This window comes from Mus musculus, chromosome 13 (genome assembly GCF_000001635.26).
Source record: "Mus musculus strain C57BL/6J chromosome 13, GRCm38.p6 C57BL/6J".
NCBI classification, from domain to species: domain Eukaryota; kingdom Metazoa; phylum Chordata; class Mammalia; order Rodentia; family Muridae; genus Mus; species Mus musculus.
The window spans coordinates 62,978,051-62,992,884 of NC_000079.6; the positions used below are offsets into that span (position 1 = coordinate 62,978,051).

Here is a 14,834-nt window from a genome sequence, read left to right on the forward strand (position 1 = left end):
GAGTGTACATTCGGAATCTCCCTCTGTTGGGAAGCTGTGCCGTGGTGTGTATTTATTCCCACACTCTGCCAGAGTACAGATGCTGATGGTCTGAATGCTTCTGTTGTTTTGAAGGAGCCTTGCTTTTGACTCTATCTGTACAGCCAGGTGACATGGTCACCAGATAAATCTCTAGGTGAAGAGAGCTTGTCTCCTTAGTGGCTAAGGAAGTGTGTATCCTAGGACAGGAACAGGGGAACCTCTTGCCCTTCCTGTGTAGCTTCCTATAAAGAAGACAAAGAGACTGAGTATAAGGCAGGAAGTGGGGGCTGTGGGGTCAGACAGGGGCCAGGATTGGGGGAGGTATGGAAAAAAAAAGTTATTACATATCCTGCAAATTTTGAATGACCAAAATCCCTCACTGTGCTAAGCAGCAAGCTTCCTGCTTAGGAAGCCCCTTTGCAGGTGGCTGGAACTTTTTGCCAGATGCAAGGATTTTTTTAAAGCATCATTGAAATTAAATGTCAAATTGCAGTAATTGGGAGTAGATCAGTCTTTGATTAGTTCTGGCATCTCATGTTTCTGTTAGGCATACCGATCCTGAAAGTTCAGTACTTTGTTTTAACAAGAACTCCCGTGAGTTTGTAGAACATGTGTAAATTTGGGATTAGTAGCCCATGTAGGTCAACTGCATTGCTGAGACCAGGAAACAAAAACAAAAACATGGCAATGATAAAGAGCAAGTAAAATTTTCATTGTGTTGTAGAGGATCTTTCAGCCTTTATGTAGGGCCACTCCCTTTCTGAGTGACCACTATGCAGTCATGCACTGTTCGTGGCTGCACTTTAACCTGGAACCTATACACTGTATAATGCAGTGGAGAGGAGCCTTGCTCTTTGCTTCCTTTAATGTGAGGCCCGGGGCAGCCTTGGGTGCCCTGTACTGGCTGTCTGTGTTGGTGTTTCCGCAGCAGGCTTCCACTGTCCTGGAGTTTGGCAGTTAGGCTGCTCTGGGAGATGGACTGTTCCCTACCCTCCTGGTGGGTGCTGAGGTCACAAGTGTACCCACCACTCCTGGCTACCTCAGCTGGGTTCTGGGGGCTGAGCTCAGGTCCTCATGCTTTCACGACAAGTACTTTACCAACTGTGCCATCTCTTTAACCAGTTATTCCTAGATTTTCTTTAATTTTATGTATGCAGTGGCTTAAGAGAATCCTGATTGCATGGCTTTGAGGGCAAGGGTTGGTTCAGGTAGCTCAGCTGTTCAGTCTATAAGAATTCTCTGAATGTCCTGTTTCCAGTGTGGGTTGTTGGCTGCTCCTGGAGGCTGTCCTTTCCTAGCCCTGGAGTCATTCATCTGAGAGCCTGCATCCCCAGCAGCCCCTGCCTCCCCCAGGCCGTGTGTAGTGCATGCGGTCCGCACAGCAGCTTGGAGAAATATGATGATCCAGTTCCAAGCGGGGAGCTGATTGTTTAATTATCATTTTGCCCTGGGGAATTCCAAGATATAAATGATTGTATGAGTTTCTGAGAACATTCACAAATATGAATCTCAATTACTAATACTGAAGTACCAGCTGTTTGTTATTCTCTGGGAAATCATTCCGAGATGTTGGGAAGAAAAATATCTGAGACATCACCAATAGTCTTCCTAGATTAAAAATGGTCCAGAAAATTGCTTGACTGCAACAGTGTTACACAAAACTAATAGTATTTGGTGAAATTCTCAAAGTTAATTTTAGAGGCACACAGTGTATTTTCATCATATTTACCTGCATTTTCCTCATGATGCCTCCCATACCAGCCCCCACCCCTTTTCAACTTCAGGTCTTTTTTAAAGAACCCACCGAGTTTAGTTTGTGATGTTCATCTAATTCTAATGGGTATGGGACTCCCTACCAGAGTAAGGATGGCCTTCCAGAGAGCCACACTTTTAAAGAAGGCCCAGACTTTTCCTTCTCCTAGAGCTTTCAAGTATCAATGACTCCTCAGGATGGAGGGCCAGGGGCCACTTATGAGTCTGTCCCAGCCCCAGGCTAGAATGTTGCCTGCTGTGAATTCATGAACATGGCTGTTCTGTCACATCTAGAAGACACTTGCTTAGGCTCAGTACTCTCTGACTTTTAGGGTCTTTCTGTCTGTCCTTGAGCTGTAGTCCCTAGGGTTAAGAATTTTGCAGTTCTGCAGTGTTTTCTGATTAGTCTTTACAAAGCATACTTTTGTAGTTACAAGGTTGTAAGGCAAAGCTTCCTTCAGAAAAATGCAATCCAAGAAATTCCAGGGAGCTGTGACTTGGCACGCAGGCTGTAAGCCACATGCCAGCAGGCTGCATGAGGCTGGAACTCTGAAGCCATGGTGAGGGCGAAATGGAAGTTTTCCTACTAAGAATTGTAGAATAAATTGTATCCAGCTTCTGGAAACAGTAAGGGACAAGAAAGAGCCACAAGTCATTTATTTCCCTCTTTCCTCAGTTCTCCTTGAAACAGGCTGGTAGATCTGGCCTTATGTCTGGCACTACAGAGGTGTCAGGCATTAGTCACAGCTGCTTCACATGGGATCAGGTACAGGCCCTGCCTGTCCTGTGTCACCTGCTGGCTAGTGATCTTTGCAGAAGTAGCTGACCCTGTGTGTGGGTTTGGGGGTGGGTGATCTGTCCAGGCAGCTCAGGGCTAAGCTCCTCTTGGAAATTGTTCTAAACCTTCCGTCACACTAGACTTCTTTCCTTCAGGGGAGGATAGATGTAGGAGCCCAGGCTCTGCCTGTTGCCTGGAGACAGGCCTTCAGGAGAGCTTGGCCACTCTTGCAAGAGTGTTCAAAGGATCTGTAGAGACTGTTCATCTGCTTATCAAATATTGACTTCTCCATTCAGAGCATGACAGAATTTCTACACCTGAAATCTGAAGGGAAAACATCACCCCAGGCCCTTCTTTCCGTTCTGAGGAAGCCAACTGCTTTCGACTCCCCTAACTACCCAATCCATGCTCTCCCTTACAGCCTTTGATCCTTGCCATGATTTAGGGAACAGAGTCAACCTATGCTTGGCTGAAAAGCACTTTTCTGAGCATTTAATTTCCCTGTCACTATTTTCTGTTTTTATTTTTGGGGCGGTGGGGAGGCAGGTTCTCTGTAGCCTAGGCTGGCCTAGAACTTATCATGTAGTGCAGGCTAGCCTTAACCTTAATGTGATCCTCCTACCTCAATTCACAAGTGCTAGAATTATAGGCACCAACCACCACATCCCTCTTTATCCATATCATTTTAAAATAATAGGTATACATTTGATTCCAGATTAAATAATTTGTATCAGGGTTTCTCAAGTTGTATACTATGATTTTAAGTTCATTATGGTGATATCACATTTATTTTAGGTCTTTTGTTTTTAATATATGGGGAAAAAACAAGTTAGCAAATCCAACGTATGGTTTTATGCTTATTACTTTCTAAGGTGAAGAAAGCTGGGCTAGAGAAATGGCTCAGCAGTTAAGAGCACTGACTGCTCTTCCAGAGGTCCTGAGTTCAAATCCCAGCAACCACATGGTGGTTCACAACCATCTGTAATGAGGTCGGATGCACTCTTCTGGTATTTCTGAATACAGCTACAGTGTATTTACATATAATAAATAAATAAATAAATCTTTTAAAAAATAACTAAACAATTTAGTTATTAGGTAGATTTAGGTTAGAGATAATAAGAAGGCCGCAGACATGGTGAAGGTGGGAAAGTGTGGCTGACATTTGAGGAATACTCTTTTAAACACATATGCAAGGCTATAAAGTGTTAATTTTTTCTTTTAGATATTTCTCTCTCTCTCTCTCTTTCTGTGTGTGTGCATGTGTGCGTGCATGACTGCAGGTGCTTCTGGAGCCCTGAAGAAAGCATAGGATCTGGAGTTCACAGCTATTGTGGGCTTTCTGATATGGGTGCTGAGACTTAAACTCAGTCTTCTAGAAGAGCAGTAAGCACTCTTGTCCCCTAAGCCATCTCTCCAGCCTCTGAAGGTCATTAAAATAAATTATGAAGTTGACATGGTGTGCCATGATGGAAGGAGATAGAAACTCGGCAGCTTGGTTTATTAGCAACAAATTCAATCTCTCTCTCTCTCTCCCACTCCCACCCCGACCCTCACCCTCACCCTCCTCCTCCCCCCCACCCGAAGACAAGACAGTGCTTCTCTGTGTAGCCCTGGAAGTTTTTGTAGACCATGTTGACCTCAAACTCACAGAGATCTGCCTGCCTCTGCTTCCTGATTGCTGGGATTAAAGGTGTGTACCAGCACACCTGGTTTATGCATGTCTCTTTTAAGTACTTCTTAAAAAAATACAGGCTGACGGCAGCCCTCAGCAGGAGCATGTGCATGCTGTATGAGGGCTTTGCTAATATCTGAAGGGCACATAGAGAACTCATAGCAACCTCTGTTGATGTTGAAATGGCTACCCTGTCTGTCTGTGTCCCCCTATCCCAGCTTTGCAATCCTGTGGACTACATCTGTGTAAGATCTGACTGGATCTTCACTTTAAGGTCTAGTGGCTTCAGTGTGCCTCCAGAGCTGCACAATCCTCAGCCTAAGCTGAGGACACTTTTATGACCCCAGAAGGGATCCTTGTAGCCTGTGTGGTCGTTCCTTCTTTCCCCCACTCCCACTGCATGGCATCTGCTTAGTTGGTACACTGTCACTGTGGACTTGCCAGCTTAGGCATCTGTGTAGCAGAGTTAAGCAGGATGTGGCCTTTGTGTCTCACTTTGCTCTCAGCATAGTGCCTCCAAGGTTCATCTGTTCTGAGCAACCATCAGCACTTCCTTTTTATGACTGGATAATATTCCATTATGAGACTAGAACACATTGTGTATAACCAGTTATCAGATGACAAACATTTGGGTGGGCTTTTTGTTTTAAAATAAATATATTGTGGCTTTTCCAGCAGACTATTCTATAATCGTGTTTTACAGAGCTTGTGTTTGGGAGGACAAGGTGGCATTTGAACCCCTATCTTTAGTTTCTTTTTGCTAATAAAATATGCTCTAAGAGTTGGAGTAGCTGATAGCACTGTGTAACAGCAGCTGTTACTAACACTGGAAATATTTCCGAGTTCTAGTCCAGCTTCAGTTTCACAGTTAGCTGCTTTTAAAATGAAATTTCTCACATTTCTAGAAGAGGTGATTTTACTAAAAAGGCTGATATTTTTGTCTGTATTTATAATTTTTTCCAATCTCTTAATTTTTACTGTGCTTATCCCTATAACCCAACCCTGTTACTCTATACCTGTTTCTAGTATGAGTAGTTATAGACAAAAATAAATCACATTATATCTTCTAACACAGTTTGAATGTTTTGATATTTTTATGCATCATCACAAAATTCTCTGGGTGGTTAGATGACTAACTGTCAACTCAGCTCTTTCACTTTGCAGCTGCATCAATTGACTTATATCCAAAAGATCTTTGGTGGCTGTTGAACTTGGGTCCCTGTGGGCAGACCACTTCAAAGTCTCCTTGTCTTAGCCTTGTCCTCATGACTGGGCCTACTGCTCTGCCATGAGATGGGCTACTTAAGGCTTTCAAAACCATACCCTGAGAATATCGGTGTGGAGGGAGAACTGAGGTGGATTTCCAGCCTCTTTGGCCACTCAAGGGTTCTCTTGTGGAAACTGGATTCATCCTTTGCATAGTTGTTAGCCAGCTGTACCTGTGCTAGGTAGAAGTAGGCCTGAAGAATGGGTTTATTTCCAACATTTTCCATTCTTTAACACCTTCACACTATCATCTGACTCTCAGAGTGCCCATTTCAGTGTCTGGTAGGAGGAATGTTTTGTGAATTGTGTTTTGCCCAGTTGAGATGCATGGAATATCTTATTATGACAGTCCATGTTCAGAGCTTGGTTCCAGTAGTAAGCAAGCATGATGGGATACAATGTTGCATAGCGAAGTTTTACTAGATTACATCTAAAACACACCTTTTGTCTGATAGGTGTGGGGTTTTGTCACTCCTTACATTTAGAGGTTCAGTGTCATATTCCTGGGTGGCAGGCAGTAGATGTGGTATTGAATGAATAGGAAGACAAAGATAGTGGTCGTTTGAGGTGTCTTTCAGAAGCACAGTGCTGAATGTATAGTTATGCCACAGGACTGCAGCATCAGCACTGTGGAAAACTACCATCTGGGTGAAAGAAAGGCAATGTAGTCTTCAATGAAATAAAGAAAAGTATTCTTGTCACTCATCCAAGATGAGTGAGGTGACAGCTTGAGCTGCACCTGCATTCCAGATCATCATAACATTCTGTCTACAAAACTGAGGGATCCTCTCCAGATGTTTGCCCCACATTTGTTTATTCTGGCTAGTTCCGTCTACCAGAGCATCAGACTTCTCCAGCTACACCTTACTAAGATGACTCCCCCACCCCAACAGGGGTGGGGCTACCCTTGCTCCCCACCACCCATCAGAAATCCATACTTCTCTCTGTTCCCAAGACTGGCTACTGGCTGCCCATACTTTCCTTAGCTTCTGCCTTTATTGACTTGATAGCTGCCTGCAGGTCTTGTTGGGAACTTTAGGGCCAATAAATGTAGAGTGGCTTAGCAACTTGATGCTTTTGAAGTTGTGCTTACTGATTCTAAACTGAGCTAGCAGCTGTTCAGACTGCAACTAGGACATCAAAGTTGGCTTCTGTGCTGGACATGAACTTCAGCAGGCCCTTCTTTGTGAATGGGCCTTCCCACAAAGGCCCCTAGAAACCTCCCCGTCACAAGTATGTGGTTTGCATTGTTATAGTCGCCACGTAGGGTGATTTTCTGTTTCTATTTTAAAATTTTTCCATAAAGGCCAGGAATAGTTGTACACATTTACAATCCCAGCACTTAGGAGGTAAAGATGGGAGGGTCAGAAGTTCAAGGCCAGCCTGGGGTATAAGAGATGTTGATTAAAACAAACAACAGCAACAAAATGAGTTGGTAGAGTGTTTGCAAGTATTCACAGAACCCTGACTTAAATTCTCAGTACTGTACAAACGAGATGTGGGGCCCATGCTTGTAATCCCAACACTGGAGAGGTGGAGACAGGAGGATCAGAACTTGAGGCCATGAGCTCACATTGCCTCCATCGATTTAATTATTAGCTGTGTGACCTTAGGCAGAATGTAGAGTTCCTGTGCTGTAGGTCTCATACTTGTAAGTCTAAGGATAGTACTGACATCATAGTTACTGTAAATGCAAAGTGAGTTAAGGTAGTCAAATGATTAGAGCAAAGCCTAGTACCTAGCTGAGGTTGAATGGCAGACATTATCAGTGCTTTTAAGAGGCAAGTTTAGTAGAGAAGAAGTGTTTCTCTGTGAGTTTAGGAGGATGATACTGTGGCTAGAGGAGAGCCTGCCGCATTCAGATATATGGTTGATTAGATAGGCTTTGAATGTCAAAGTTTGGGTTTTTTTTCTTTAAAATAAGGTAATATATTCTTTCTTTATTTCTCCCTCTCCTTTTGATATATAACTGGTTTGCTTGAGGATCTTAGCCTTAGGGATGTGGAAGAGAAGAAAGACTGCGTACAAGCTGTAAACTTGGAACAGATTAAAACAGCACTAACGTAGAACAGCCCCCAAATTTTCATAGCTTAGTAAAGATCACAGCCAGACAATCTGAGTTACATCCCCAGGAACCACATGGTAGTAGGAGTAGGAGACCCCAGAAGTTGTCTTGTCTTGTTAGGTGTGTGTATGGTGTGGTGTGTATGATCCCCACAATAATTTATATTTTTAAGGTACTATTTTATGCTTGCTGAATGTCCCCCAGAGTCCAGGTAGAGCATCCAGTCTGTTGGTTCATACCTCTATTAACCTTAAAAGAGCAGGGTCACACTCTCACAATTTCATGCCAGGCCTTGAATTTAGCCAGCAGATACCTTCAGTCTCCAAATTGGCCCCTAGAAAAACCACAGGAAAGTATCCAATTTCAGGAGCCCAAGGATGCAGGCCTCCATGGGGAGAAAGAAGTGGTGTCATCCCACACAGGTGCTCAGGATAGTTTGAGTTGGTCTCGGTATGAGCATCACTGCATCCAGTGTAGATGAGCTGGGTAAGAAGCTGAGAGAGTAGAACTGAAAAGGGAGGAAATGTGACAAGACAGAACAGAAATTTGAAAGCCGCCATGTTTAAGGGTATAATAAGAAATTCATGGACCACCCTTGGTGCAGCCTCTGATGCTGTAGGCCCTTGAGGTCTGGTATTATGGGTGCCTGGCTCATAAGTATTAAAGTGGGTTGAGGGTTAGTAAAGGGGCTGTGCCCATCTCCTTTCCAGAGCTCATCTTTCCCCCTGTATGGTTGGGAGACGAACCTTTGGTTATCTTTGCTTCTGCAATGAAAATCATGAGCCGCTGGCTTTCTATGTGACCTTCATACAGACAGTATGTCCTGAACACCTTAGTGGGTAAGAGGGAACATTCTAGAGTCTGGTGCTTTACTCAAATAATCCTGGGTCTGTATCTCCAAGCTTCTACCTTTCCCTTGCCCATGAAGTAACACTATTAGGGACTGCAGAAGATAGTTCTCCCAAGGAAGACATAATGGGGTATGGAGTTGGGGATTGCATGGCTAAAAGCAGTGTACATTTGGCAATTTAACTCTTTCTTTAACTCTTTGCTATTCTGTGGCCACAAGCCAATGGCTTCTGGCAATTTAAATCCTGATGATAGCATCAGGAGATTAAGAAAAAAGGCACCAGAGACAGCTAAAACATCTAACACCAGAGATTACCATATGGCAAAAGGCAACCGTAAGAATATTATTAACAGAAACCAAGACCACTTGGTATCATCGGAACCCAGTACTCCCACCACAGGGAGTCTTGGATATGCCAACACAACTGAAAAGCAGGATTTGGATTTAAAATCATATCTCGTGATGCTGGTAGAGGATTTTAAGAAAGGCATTAATAACTCACTTGAAGAAATAAAGGAGAACACTGCTAAACAGATAGAAGTACTTAAAGAGGAAGCACAAAAATCCCTTAAAGAATGACAAGAAAACACAACCAAACAGGTGATGGAATTGAACAAGACCATCCAAGATCTAAAAATGGAAGTAGAAACAATAAAGAAAACCCAAAAGGAGACAACTCTGGAGATAGAAATCCTAGGAAAGAGATTAGGAACCATAGATGCGAGCATCAGCAACAGAATACAAGAGATGGAAGAGAAAATCTCAGGTGCAGAAGATTCCATAGAAAACATGGGCACAATAATCAAAGAAAATGCAAAATGCAAAAAGATCCTAACTCAAAACATCCAGGATGTCTGTCCCATAATCAGCCACCAAATGTAGACACTATTGCATATGCCAGCAAGATTTTGCTGAAAGGACTCTGATATAGCTGTCTCCTGTGAGGCTTTGCCAGTGCCTGGCAAATATAGAAGTGGATGCTCACAGTCATCTATAGGATAGAACACAGGGCCCCCAATGGACGAGCTAGAGAAAGTACCCAAGGAGCTGAAGGGGTCTGCAACCCTATAGGTGGAACAACAATATGAACTAATCAGTAACCCCCAGAACTGGTGTCTCTAGCTGCATATGTAGCAGAAGATGACCTAGTCAGCCATCATTGGGAAGAGAGGCCCCTTGGTCTAGCAAACTTTATATGCCCTAGTACAGGGGAACACCAGGGCCAAGAAGTGGGAGTGAGTAGGTAGGGGAGCAGGGCGGGGGGAAGGTATAGTGGACTTTCAGGATAGCATTTGAAATGTAAATGAAGAAAATATCTAATAAAAAAATCAAAAAAAAAAAATCCAGGAATTCTAGGACACAATGAGAAGAACAAACCTAAGGATAATAGGTATAGATGAGAATGAAGATTTTCAACTTAAAGGGCCAGTAAATATCTTCAACAAAATTATAGAAGAAAATTTCCCTAACCTAAAGAAAGAGATGCCCATAAACAAGAAGCCTACAGAACTTTAAATAGATTGGACCAGAAAAGAAATTCCTCCCAACACATAATAATCAGAACAACAAATGCACGAAATAAAAAGTATTAAAAGCAGTAAGGGAAAAAGGTCAAGTAACATATAAAGGCAGACCTATTAGAATTACACCAGACTTCTCAACAGAGACTATGAAAGCCAGAAGATCCTGGACAGATGTTATACAGACGCTAAGAGAACACAAATTCCAGCCCAGACTACTATACCCAACAAAACTCTCAATTACCATAGATGGAGAAACCAAAGTATCCCATGATAAAACAAAATTCACATAATATCTTTCCACGAATCCAGCCCTTCAAAGGATAATAAAGGGAAAACACCAACACAAGGAGGGAAACTACACTAGAAAAAGCAAGAAAGTAATCCTTCAACAAACCTAAAAGAAGATAGCTGCAAGAACAGAATCCCAACTTTAACAACAAAAATAACAGGAAGCAACAATTATTTTCCTTAATATCTCTTAATATCAATGAACTTAATTCCCCAATAAAAAGACATAGACTAACAGACTGGCTACATAAACCGGACCCAACATTTTGCTGCATACAGGAAACCCACCTCAAGGACAAAGACAGACACTACCTCAGAGTAAAAGGCTGGAAAACAATTTTCCAAGCAAATGGTCCGAAGAAAAAAGATGGAGTAGACATTCTAATATCAAATAAAATCGACTTCCAACCCAAAGTTATCAAAAAGGACGAGGGGCACTTCATACTCATCAAAGGTAAAACCTTCCAAGATGAACTCTCAATTCTGAATATCTATGCTCCAAATGCAAGGGCATCCACATTCATTAAAGAAACTATAGTAAAGCTCAAAGCACACATTGCATCATACACAATAATAGTGAGAGACTTCAACACCCCACTCTCATCAATGGACAGATCCTGGAAACAGAAAAAAAACAGAGACACATTGAAACTAACAGAAGTTATCAAGCAAATGGATTTAACAGATACAATTTGCAAAACACATGAAACTCAAGAAAAAGGAAGACCAAAATGTGGATACTTTCTTCCTTCTTAGAATGGGGAACAAATTACCCATGGAAGGAGTTACAGAGACAAAGTTCAGAGCTAAGATGGAAGGAGGGACCATCCAGAGACTGCCCCACCCTGGGATCCATCCCATAAACAACCACCAAACCCAGACACTATTGCACATGCCAGCAAGATTTTGCTGAAAGGACCCTGATATAGCTATCTCTTGTGAGGCTATGCCAGTGCCTGGCAAATACAGAAGTGGATGCTCACAGTCATCTATTGGATGGGACACGGAGCCCAAGGAGCTAAAGGGATCTGCAACCCTATAGGAGGAACAACAATATGAACTAACCAGTCCTCCCAACCCCCAGAGCTTGTGTCTCTAGTTGCATATGTAGCAGAGGATGGCAACTTGGCCATAAGTGGGATTAGAGACCCTGGGTCTTGCGAAGATTATATGCCCCTGTACAGGGGAATGCCAGGGCCAGGAAGCAGGACTGGGTGGGTTGGAGAGCAGGGCGGGGGGGAGGGCATAGGGGACTTTCAGGATAGCATTTGAAATGTATGTGAAGAAAATATCTAAAAAAAAAGGCGGGGGGGGCTTAGTTATCTGGATTCTTTTCTCTCTGGTTCAAGAGCTCCTCTTGCTTTTGCTAAGTGAGAAGCTTGGAGTTCATTAACTCTTCATGAGTCAGAGAGAAAAGAAAAGGAAGAAAAGAAGAAAGGCAGACATACACACACACACACACACACAAACTGGTTGCCCCCAACCACCTGTTTCATCAATTTCACAAGTGCACATGCATACTTATATACACACAAATATACCTACATATGTATGCATGTGCATACTTATAGACATATATAGGCATATTGTACATACATATAGACATATATATATATATACATATGTATATATACATATATATGCATATAGACATATATAGAAAGAGACACATGTACAGGTTATGTTCAGATTTCAAGGTCCCTACAGACCACCAGAGACCACCAGGAGTCCAACTCATATGCAAATTAGAATCTTTATTCAAGCTCAAGCTTGGACCCTCCAGCCTCTCCAGCACAGAGGAGGGTATGGAAGGCACTGAACTGGTACAAGCCTTGCTTATTTGTCCTGGTAGCAGGGTGAGGGACTTTCCAACTTGGCAGTTACATGATTGGTTGACAATTTGCTTGTACACTTCTATTGGCTAGTAGAGATTTCAGCTTGGTATAAACAATGGTTGCTAGTTTAATCAATCTACTTTAGACATTAGGTACTTTTCCCTCAAAAACTGATTGGTTGTTGCTAGGGTAGAATGGCTATTTGCCCAGGGGAATTGTGATTATTACCAGGGTAACATGGCTCCTGGAACAAGTTGGGGTTTTTCTAGTAGCTGTGTTCATTCAGAGGGTAAATTAATCATAAAATAGATTCAAGTGGAAACGTCAGGAATTTTGGAAAGTCAGTTGTGTTGGATGGTGTTTTGCTAGGCAAACGTGAAGGAACGTTTCACTGAAGCTGACACAGGTGAGGGGATGTTTTGCTAAAGCAAGCATGTGAAAGGACACGTGATGAAGGATTCTTCGCTAATGACATGCTTGTATTGGTCCACCTTACATACATTATGAGCTCCATTTGTTGGGACTCCATAGAGAGAAACACATAAAAAAAAATTCTGGTAATGGCTTTTTGCGGCTTCCTTGGATTTGGCTGATTGGCAGAGTGATGTCAGCTGATACAGACTCGCCTGGAGTTTTGCTAAATCAGCCTCATATGCTGAGGCGAGACACAGGTGAGGCAAGACCCGTGGAGGACATGTGATTTTGGAGGGGGGGGTAGTATAAAGGGAACTCAACAGACTGCTAGAAGGGCTTGCTTGTATATGCAATGCTTCTTTGTCTCTTGTCTTCGCTGATCTTTCTTTGGTGAGAGAGGCACAGCTAAGGATAAAACCATAGGTATGCACTATGATAAAGCAAGGCCATGTGAAACTGTTGCTTTGAGTTTATAATGAGCTTATAGAATGAAACACTGCTTTGAACTTAGTATTGACATCCTTCTTGAACTTCCCTTTTGTGTAACATTTTATTTATAAGGTAATTTTATAAAGAACTTTTCTCTAAGAAGGTATTAAAAGGTCAGAGAGAAGAAATAAAGTGTGGCTTTGAGGGCTTTGCTCCATTAGGATCATTCCTGGATCCTAATCCCTCCTGCCAACTTGGCTGAGGCCTAGCTGTCTCTGCTAGATCATGCCACCTCTGCTGACTTGTGTTTGCCCCAACTCTACCAAGCTGGACTGCTGGTATATTCGTGAAGTATTTGCTAGCGGATCGAGCTACCGTAGACCTGTAAACTGAACTGCTCATTTCTATACAGTGCAGATGGGTTTGCTCCAAAGAAGCATTTCTAAACAGCTCCACTTCCCCTGTATCCTAATAACCTTTCTTTCCCACTACCTCTGGTGGGTGGTGGGCTAGAAGGGAGGTTAAAGCATTTAAGAGACATCATTTAAAGTAGGCTTTAAAAAAATTAAAGTTACAATGGATGAAAGCAATATAGAGTTTGTAGTGTTAAGCTGGACCCTTCAATACACACACATGTGTGTGTATGTGTGTGTGTGTGTGTGTGTGTGTGTGTGTGTATACATTTATTTGGTGGATGGAGCAAAACCCTCAAAGCCACACTTTATTTCTCTCTGACCTTTTAATACCTTCTTAGAGAAAAGTTCTTTATAAAATTACCTTATAAATAAAATGTTACACAAAAGGGAAGTTCAAGAAGGATGTCAATACTAAGTTCAAAGCAGTGTTTCATTCTATAAGCTCATTATAAACTCAAAGCAGCAGTTTCACATGGCCTTGCTTTATCATAGTGCATACCTATGGTTTTATCCTTGGACCTGGCCTACAATGAATGTTTTTCCTTGATCACAAATCTGTCCCAAGCCTGTCTCTCTTCTTAGTGTATTTATTGTAATCCTTATGATGCAGCCTTTACTTGCTATCCTATGAGGAGGGGGCATATTCTATTCTTGATTCTAACTATATTATATCTTTCGGACAAAAAAAACCTAAAACCATCTCCTTAAACTTTCTTCTTAAAATTATTTGAATCAAATCAGGAAGTTAGTAAAGCCATTAATTCATCTAAACAGCATTAATTCATCCAAGCTCATCTTTATGTTGATCTGCAGGGAATTTGCCTAATAGGGTGGGCTAATGCCCAGGAATCACTAGGCTATGTAATAATGACAAGAAAGGCACATCAGCAGTGAGAAGCAATCCTGGGAAGAAGTCTCTGGGCTGTGCCTCTCCAGAGTGCACCCATCACAGCCATGCAAGCCAGTGGGCCATCTCCAGGAAACTCACTTGCTTGCCATAGCCTTTCTTAGATGGCTTATGTCTATAGGGAGTATGTTGAACGTATCCTAAATTCTCTGTAATTATCAATTATTTTTCTTTTAAGTAGATCATCTCTAATCTATGGTTTCAGTGCTCTCTGCTAGGTTTGGCCTTTCTTTCTTTTTTTAAAATTAGATATTTTCTTCATTTACATTTCAAATGCAATCCCAAAAGTCCCCTATACCCTCCCCCAGGTCCTGCTCCCCTACCCACCCACTCCCACTTCTTGGCCCTGGCTTTCCCCTGTACTGGGGCATATAAAGTTTGCTAGATCGAGGGTCCTCTCTTCCCAATGATGGCCAACTAGACCATCTTCTGCTACATATGCAGCTAGAGACACGAGTTCTGAGGTTTGGCCTTTCTCTTTTTCCCATAGACTCACTTTATTTCATAACTGGCAAGTAAAATTATCTGTCTGTATAAGGGAGACTTGGCACTCTGTGGGCATGTCTTTAACAGTTTTCACATCAAAAGATTATTTTCTAATTTTAAAATATAAATATT

The 14,834-nt window shown here is 42.3% G+C and overlaps 1 protein-coding gene across 2 annotated transcripts in view; it reads left to right on the top strand.

Moving 5' to 3' along the window:
• Positions 1 to 14,834, top strand: part of Aopep (aminopeptidase O) — a 361,204-nt gene that overhangs the window by 13,158 nt on the left and 333,212 nt on the right. The gene's annotated exons all lie outside the window — the stretch shown is intronic.